Genomic DNA, 9,209 nt, shown 5'->3' with positions numbered 1-9,209 from the left:
GTGGCTCCACCCCTCAGTGATGTCTGTGTGCTTGGTTAGTGATTGATTAGCTCCCTCGTGTTTTCACCCAGGTGTGGCCCATTCCCAATCAGGCCTCCTCCACTATTTAGCTGAGTGTTTGGACACAGTATGACTGCTGGATCATTGTTTGTGTGTCTGTGTGATGTCAGGGTCGTTATCTGCTTCCTCGTGTCTGGTCTTGCTCCCTGTTCCAACTCCCCTAATTTGGATTTGAGTTTTGATTTTGGATTTTGGATTTTTTGAATTAAACATGGACTGGTTCCGAGAACGCTATTCCTGCATCCTGCCTCCTTCTTCCCCTGCATTTGGGTTCACACCAACACCCAATCATGACAATATTGTTATAGCTTCATTTAAATATTGCTTGAAAACTTGTTATGAAAATAAGATGAAGTGTTAAAGATGGAAACATAAAGTATCTGCTTCTATCCTTCTTTCCCCACAGAAAGACATTTCCAGTTTTAATGAAGAACGCACCCTGTATGTTTATCTGGAACCAAAGCAATTCATAGATCAAACTTAACAGTAAATTCATCAAAATTAGACAATAAAACAGCAAAAGGCTCTTTTTTAAATGAAATCCAAAAAAGGAACAGTTGAGATAGTCTTTGAGATCAAACTGCAGAATCAGAATGGAAAATATGAATAATTGGTCAGGAGGGAAAGATGGTGTTTGGAGCAAAAAGCAGGATTAATATCCTAAAAATTTGCATAGCTGCACTTTCAGACAACCATATGGATGTGCAGATTCAGCAAAACCTCACTAGAACTAGTTTTTAATTTGAGGGAAGTGGAAATTTTGTATTATCCACAGTTGTTGAAGCCATTTCTGGATTTTTTCCATTCCACCACATTTTTTCCTTTAATAATTTACCCTTTCAACGATGTAACAGAAGAAAATGGAGTCAATGGCTATTTCTGAGCCTGTTCAATATTAAATAGCTGTCTACAAGCAAAACTCTTTTAGTTTTAAATTTTAGTTGAATGAAAACTCTAATATTTACATATTTTTTTAATTAAAGACTTAGGTACAGTATCAAAATAAACACATTTATGAAAGTGGACCTTATGGTTGACAAACATGGCAACCACTTTCTCTAGTTGACTTGCTTTCTGTATTTACTAAAATTAAAACTGAGAAAGGGAAACATTTTTATTTTTTTACATCTTAAAACATTCTCTGAAATGGAAATGCTAAATCAAAATATCAAATCGCATCATTTTCGCAAGTCCATTATATCATTTATTGTATCATATGGTCAACTACAAAAAAAACTCCAGATGCTTTCACATTAGGACTCATTGCTGAACTTTAAATTGATTAGAGTTGGTTTCTTCATCTTTGTTTCAGCAGCTGTAAAAGAAAAAAAAATCTTTGACCAACTGTCGAGTTTTCAAAGAAAAGGCTTTTGCAGGTGAGCAAACAGCCTTCCTCTCTTAAGAGGCTACAAAAAACATCATGTCTTATCGAATGAAATAAATAAAACATGTACAGTAGCTGGCGATATGCACCTATTCAAGACGGTTGCAACACACCAATAACCAAGAAAAAAGAAGAAGCTATACTTTAATGCAATAGTGATGGACTGCTCTAAGGTACTTGTTTTTTTTTTTCCTTTTGTTTCCTTTTTCTAGTAACTTGAAGTTGATGAAACCAAGATTTACACACTCCAGTACAGTAGGTGGCAATATGCACCAATTCAACAACAACAACAACTGAATGCTCACTTTCCCAGCCTCCCTTTTTTTTTCTTTCTTCTTTTTTTTGTCTGCACATGCTGTCAAAGGTCAACACTACAAGAAGTGCAATCTTTTTAAGACAGCAATGCATGTTTTGTTATTGCAATTAAATAAATGAATTGATGTTATTGCATAATTGTAACCATCACAACCCTCCCCAAGGAAGGGTAAGAAACATCGTATTAAAGGGAGAATATAAAAAGAGATGGCAGTGTTACACCTGGGTGGGGGTGGGGGGTGGGGGGGGGGGGGGGTTGATTAGTTTTCAGTGAGATGTGAAGTTGTAGCTGTGCATATTGTGTATTCAAGCCATTCTGGTGACAAGTGTGAAGGTTATGTATACCTCCCTTTTTTAATAGATTGATGGCTCCACCCTATCCCTGATTGCTCTTGTTGGCCTGGTTAGCCCAAGCGTTCTGACTGAGCTTTGTGACGTGGTTATGAACTGTTTATTAATGCAGATTTCAACTTTTCCTCTATTGTCTATCAAACAGCGTTTCATAGAGATGAGTTAGCTTTTTTTTTTTTGAGTCCTTACATTATCACCCAACAGCTTACACATGGCATTTACAAACACTTTGGTGTATGTGCGTGATTATATATGGCCTTTATAGGAACTGAGATAAGAAGTTAAATCTGTTTTGTTATGGCCACATTAATTGGGAACGGCTTCTGTTGATTTCTTCAGCTCCATATCCTCAAAGCCTCAGAGGCCTCATCCATCTGTCCATTTTCTGATTCCTGTGTTTCATGTTCAAGGCTGCAGGGTGCTGAGTCATATTCCAAAAATATTCAGAGAAGAAGTTGATTTTGCTGACTGAGAATTCTAACTATTTTGTTTGTCAACCATAAACTAACAGATAATAAGTGCAAACAAATGCATGTTACTTTTTTTTTCTGACACAAAGATCTGGTAGAAGGAATATCTGTAAATAAATGGAAATGTGGCATACATCTGATATGCCAAAAAAAAAAAAAAAAAAATTACATGCAACAAAACGATGTGGGTAACCACTGCTGAACAGTTTCCCATCCTACCAGACACACATTTTTAAGGCAACTTGAGCAACTCAAAGCAATGTTTTCTGAACAGAGAGGCACGTCACTACACAGCCCTCAGTTTTATGGTCCATTTAGAAACTCTGTTACACCCATTATATCTATTTGGACTGTAGAGGAACCTTACGTACCAGAAAACCCACACATGCAAATTAGCATTACACATAGATGGTCATCAGGGCTTCAACTCACAATTTCCTCACACATTAGCATCTTTAATTACACACACGCACGTACACACACACGCACACACACACACACACACACACACGCACACAAATAGAATTAACATTAAAAAAATTCTGAAGGGTACAGTATGTCCCCATGTAAGAGTTGTAATAAGACAACTGAAGCTCATGAGATGCAGATAAAGTGAGTTCCAGTCTGAAAAATGGTTTCTGCAACTGCATCCACCGTTAATCCTGCCAATGGTAACAAACAGAAATAGGTTTAACACGTCCCAATGGGCCATTTTACATTGAGCGCTGGTTCCCACATTTTGTACTTCAAATGATTTTACATTCCTAAAACAGTGTTTTTAGCTGATTAATGTCAACCTTTATCTGCATGAATTATTGACGCTTTTAATGATCAAGATCAACTCAAAGTCAAATTACGCTCAAAATCATGTAATTTAGCCAAACACATGTACTTTCAATTATATGTTTTATCACTTCCTCTCGTTTGTGGATGTTTCTCTTGTTGTTGTCTGGTCTTGACAATTACAAAAATATGTTCTTCATCGTAAACCAACCACTAATATGCAAAGAAAACCTATCTTTAAAAGAGATATTTGGAAAAAAGCATTATTTTACCTAATGTAGGACTAATTGTTTTCTTGTTTTTAGACAAAATCTGAGTCATGGTGAGCATAAGTTGCAGAGGTAGTGGACATGATTGAGCATATCCTTCAAATAAAAAATGTTTGTTTTGTGGAAATGTTTCCTTAGCAGTGATAGGAGGAGAAATTGGTATACATGCCGTCATTGATTCATCTGTTTACCCTCACAAAAACTATATATTTTTTAAATTCCTTTGTTATATATTTATCACACATGAAGAGCCAACTGAAAGGAGGAAGAGGTTATCCCTTGAATCAGGAATTGATATGAACTCCAAAACATCATTTTTCAGTCAAGGTTTGCATGCTGTAAGCACTCATAATCCTTAGTTTATGACTTAATAACTTGTTTTTACTCCAGTTTGGCACAGAGCATGAGATGACCAATTGATTGTTTCCTTTACTATGTGCACTGCACAACATAAACCATAAGGCGAAAGCAAATATAAAAGTCCTATTGTGGCTGGATGTAATCTGTTTAATAAAAGGAAAATCTCACCAATTATTCAGAGTTATCACCTTAGACCTCATTTATTATTAGTTATGTAGCAGATCGGAGATGATACTGTATATCTTATATAATCAAATAAGTAACTACCAATCAAATAAAAACTGTCATGATATTCTAAACCATCATTTCTAATGCATTAATTGTTTGCCAATATTAGTGACTGGTCTGATCATTGCCCTATTTTTCCACTCACCAAGTTTCCACAATCCAATCCAAAGGTTGGTGGGTAGACTAACTTTTTGCTCTTGTTCTTTCATTCAGACAGTTTAATGTTTGGAAAAATCCTAAGGATGCTTTCAGTCTGACAATGGCTGCCAACAGCTTAATATCATACCTTCCTTTATACTCATGGGGCTATTATGTTCTTGACATGCAGCATCATAAAAGCCAAAAACGATGCAGGTAGAGCAAACTGACTCCTTGCTTGTTTTGAGATTTGGCCAGAAACACAGCTAATCAAATCATCATTGCTACTATAAAGCTGTAGGAGTCAAAATTAAAAAAACAACCATCATTGTTCAAAATAAGATGTAAAAGGAGTAAATTGCTGCTCGAAAGTTTGTTTTCATCTCGTAAACACTCTCCTATTGATATTTTCGGAAAAGTTTAGTGCATTGCATCAGGGGATGTGTAGTTTAATTGACGGGTGCATTGAAGTGTTTTTCCTTCGTTCTTAAGGCTCAAACATACTCGTGCAGACATCTGCAGAGCCAGTTAAGTGCAAGGCTCAAATTTTAAGACTGCACAGACTTGTCCACGTAGCGGGTATCACACAAAACACCTTTTACATCTTTTTCAGAGCAAAAAATCTTCAATTTATTGATTTATTAGGCCTATATTGTGTCTTCATCTGATTAAAAAAAAATGTTCACATCCAGCTGCATCATCATGAGGCATTTCTTACATCTCTGTTGAGTTTCCACGATCAAGTTCGGTAATCCCTGATCAGATCATTTAGATAATCATACAATATATTCCTTTTTGTTATTTATATTTTATGATGTATTGTAATGCATTGCTTTGAGTATTATTTCAGCAGCCCTGTCATTATGTCAATGTCACCTCCAGGCACTAAAACATAACACATAAAAGCAATCTTTGTAAAATGCTTCTTATTTCCTTTGGTAATAACAGACACCATTATTGATCTAGTGTTATTATAAATGTCACAGCTTAAAGCTGAGCCTAAACATCCCGAGTCAACCTGCACAGGCCTTCCTCAGCCAGTCTAATGGTAATAATATTACTTTGACCAGCAAAAAATGGAAATGAAGTCATCTCTTGAACTACCTACAGTAGCCTCTTCTTAGGTACTTTACTGGCTCAGTCTTGAAATGTAATGTTCGAATGGAGGAGTAGTTCCAATCTTCTTATATAATATAACTCTTTGGTGAGGGGTCGAGGCTGGTGCACAGGCCTTCCATACCTGATAGTGCTCGGTCCTGTATTTGATTAATCCAGGCTGGTGAGTCTGTGTGGGCAGATGTTAAAGCTGGTTTCAGCTTTTAGCATTCCGTGTTCCTAAAATGTACATCTAATCTCATATCGCACCACAGTGGCTTACATGTAAACTTAATCAAATATGAGCATTTTTAAACACAATATTATTGTACACATAAAAACTAAATTAGCTTAAAATGCATGAAAAACAGTGAGCATGGAGGAGAGCTGCGTTGAGATTGGCTTGTAGCTTGGCTAATAAAAACCACACTGGCTGGAGGACAGATACTCCCTCCATCCTTGGCAGATGAGTTGGAGACCTTTCAGAGAGGTTGCTAAATTGTGGGTGAGATTGAACTAATGATGGATGAGATTTGGCTCCACTCTTAATCTAATACCTCATCTGTGGCAGGTTTTCCCCAGACCAAATGTTGCCCCATGTAAATACTTACAATGTCCAGCGGTGAGAACGCTGCGAGACGGAGACAATTTATGGCGAGTGCAATGCTCCTGTGATCATGCTGGCTTGTACCTCAATGTCTGCTTTTTTTTAGTCCATCCCACCCAGACTTCTGAATCAAAATTTCCAAAGTAAATCCTTTTACATTTCCAAAAATATAATCTAATACAGTTTTATTTACTAGACAGGAAATAGATTTTTATCATTCAACGTGCCTGTAAGTCAAAGCTCTCAAGCTGTTCACTTCACTGGTGTTTCTCTGTTAACAACAGCTGATCAATAGGGTTTTACACTGAGTATCTCCACATTGATTTACTCTTTTTCTACAGTATGTTGAAAAGCAAACTAGACACTTGTTTTTCGCACAATATATTACTCCACCTTGAGTATTCAACCTTGCCTTTGTGTGACTAAATGGGCATTTCAAATGAGGACCATGAAGCAAACACTGTAGTAAAATTCAGCATCGCATTAGTTCAGGCAGGCACAGAAGTCAAGCTAACCAAGCATCATCAGCTGACAGTAGATGTTAACAACTAGTATATGTTCCATATTTCCCATTGGTTAGAGATAGAGTCACGACGCTGTATTTAATCCACTGCCACACACCTACTTCTGCACGCTGCTTTCGCAAAGGCATCGCAACCCACCCTCACCCCAGCACCTCTTCTTCTGTCTAAGTAAACAGTGTCTCCTGTTCCCATCTAAATCAAATCAAATCAAACTTTATTTTGTATAGCACATTTGATGCATGAGGCCACACAATGCGCTTCACAGTCAAAAACAAGTAATCTCAACGATCACTTGCAAAATAAAAATAAAGAGCTCAACGTGTACATAGAAAATATACACATAAAGTAGATCTCACAAGCCAACATATATTAAAGCAAGCATCAACATCTAACCATAAATTGTTGCAAAAAGTAGAGTTTTCAATTTGCTTTTAAAACTGTTTAATGTAGCGTCCGTGCTTTTGTTCCAGGGGTCCTGCTGACCGCTCTCTCTGCTTATGCCTTTTCATGTAGCTCATGGAAGAGCAATGGGGAGCTCCCTTCGCTTCGGGCTTTCCACGCAGCTGCACGAAAGGGTAGAGAAGTCCCAGAACAGAGCCTAACCGCCAAATCTAAACCGCATGCTAATAAACAATTTGACTAAAGTGATCCTGACTGAACTATACATAAGAGGAAGGGTTTGAAAAATACGGAACACAAACTAAACTGGGATTGACAAAGTGTAGACTACAGTCACTCAGTATGATTACATTAAATTTAACTTCATTCGTCAACTCAAACCCCAAATGCCGTGCACTAACAACGTGGGCCCACTTCAGATGAAAGTTCACAGCTTGGAACAATTGCTCCATACACAACACATGTTTGAGCTATTGTCCACTTATAGTTTCTCCTCACTGGCAGTTGCATTTCTTTGCCTTCTTCATGGCTTTGTGTCAGAATTTACCTCCTGATGAGACGCAGCACCGTTCTTAATCTGATGACACATGTTTGCAGTATTTCTGCGCTCTGAGCTCATGCAGTGACTTCACACAAGTCCGACTCTGGGATTAAAGAATCACATGTTTTCTACTGTGCATCACTTTAGTCTCGACACTGACTCACGATGGTATGGTTTTAACAGCCGGTCACATCATAAATCTATTCCATCAACAAATGCACAAGTGAGGAAGTAAGAAAATACAAATTCGCTGTCTCATCTTGTTTCATCTATGGTCATCAAACCACAATGGTCTATGGCCTACAAGCAAAAGCACAGTGGTCATGACATTCAAACCAAAGCTAAACTCCCAAAAAAAGATAGGAAACAAAGATGGATTGTTTTGGGAGTTTGAATAGACTGTGGGTTGTATCATCTTTTTTTGAAATCATTTTCTTAGGCTATGATTTATCCTTTTTTAGCATTGCAAAGGAAATTATTTATTACCGAGAAAAAGAAACAAATCATTCAGGAAGCTGAATATATGCTTGAACATAACTCTGTGGCACAAGATCGAGGGAGAAAAAGAAAACTCGATTGGCAGAATTGAGCCAAATACCTGTCTGGAACACAGAGCAGGAGTCTGCCACGGATGGACAACAGGCTTTGTAACTCATGATTGGAAAATGACTTTGAACTACTTTTCCAGAACACAAAACAGGATGGTTTAACATTTTCAAAACAAGTTCAACAATATACCGTTACACTGGTCAACAACAGAGTGCGTTTTAGAGGGAAAGCAAAAACACATTGACAAATTGATATATTTTGTTAATTAGTGTATGTGCGTTTATGTTTTGATGTTTTTTGGTTAATGAACACAATGCGGGCCATTTGAAAATATTTTGTATTTTGAACATATTTTCTTAATTTCTTGTGTGTGACATGACCACCGGGCAGACATCATTGTAAACAACCACAACAACATGGCCAGATATAAGCAAATTTTAACAAATGCAAAAATGATTTTATGATAAATTCACAGTTTTCCTGTATCGGCCATGTGTTCTTAGACATACATGGCTTCATCTGAATACCAACCCAGCTGCTAAGCTAGGCTAGCAGGGCAAACAGTTGACTCACGGTAGACAAACTGGCTTCATGCCTCCACAAAAATCTCCTGCAGCAGAAAATGTGAATTACATTCAAAAGCCCTGACTTCCTAACGGATAATGATTCTGCTACAGTTGCAGCAGGAGGATTTGGTGAAGCTGGTTGAGATTGCTGAGGAGCACGGCGAGCTGCCCACCTGAGTGGGCATATCCACTCAGTGAATTATAATATACATTTCCATATCTACATTTAAAAACTGTCAACAAAGCAAAGTGGGGAATGTTGGGTAAAAGTTAATTCCAGTCCATGACATAAAATAAGGAATAGTATCGCGTATGTAGGTGGTAGACATTGAAGTGAATTTCAAATATTTTCAGGAACATTAAATTTATTCTTGGTTTAATGAACATAATTTTTACCAAAAACTCAGATGGACTAAACCTTTAACCCTTTAAACGATTATATTGTATGATTTAGTTTTATTTATTCTTTCATGGTTGGAAGCTCAGCATCCTTTAATGTATGGTAATTTATGTGAACAAATTCCAATTTCATTACACTATAAAAAGTTAAATGGTGTACACTTAGGTATA

This window comes from Gouania willdenowi, chromosome 4 (assembly GCF_900634775.1).
Source record: "Gouania willdenowi chromosome 4, fGouWil2.1, whole genome shotgun sequence".
Taxonomy (NCBI): Eukaryota; Metazoa; Chordata; class Actinopteri; order Blenniiformes; family Gobiesocidae; genus Gouania; species Gouania willdenowi.
This window is presented reverse-complemented; position numbering follows the sequence as displayed.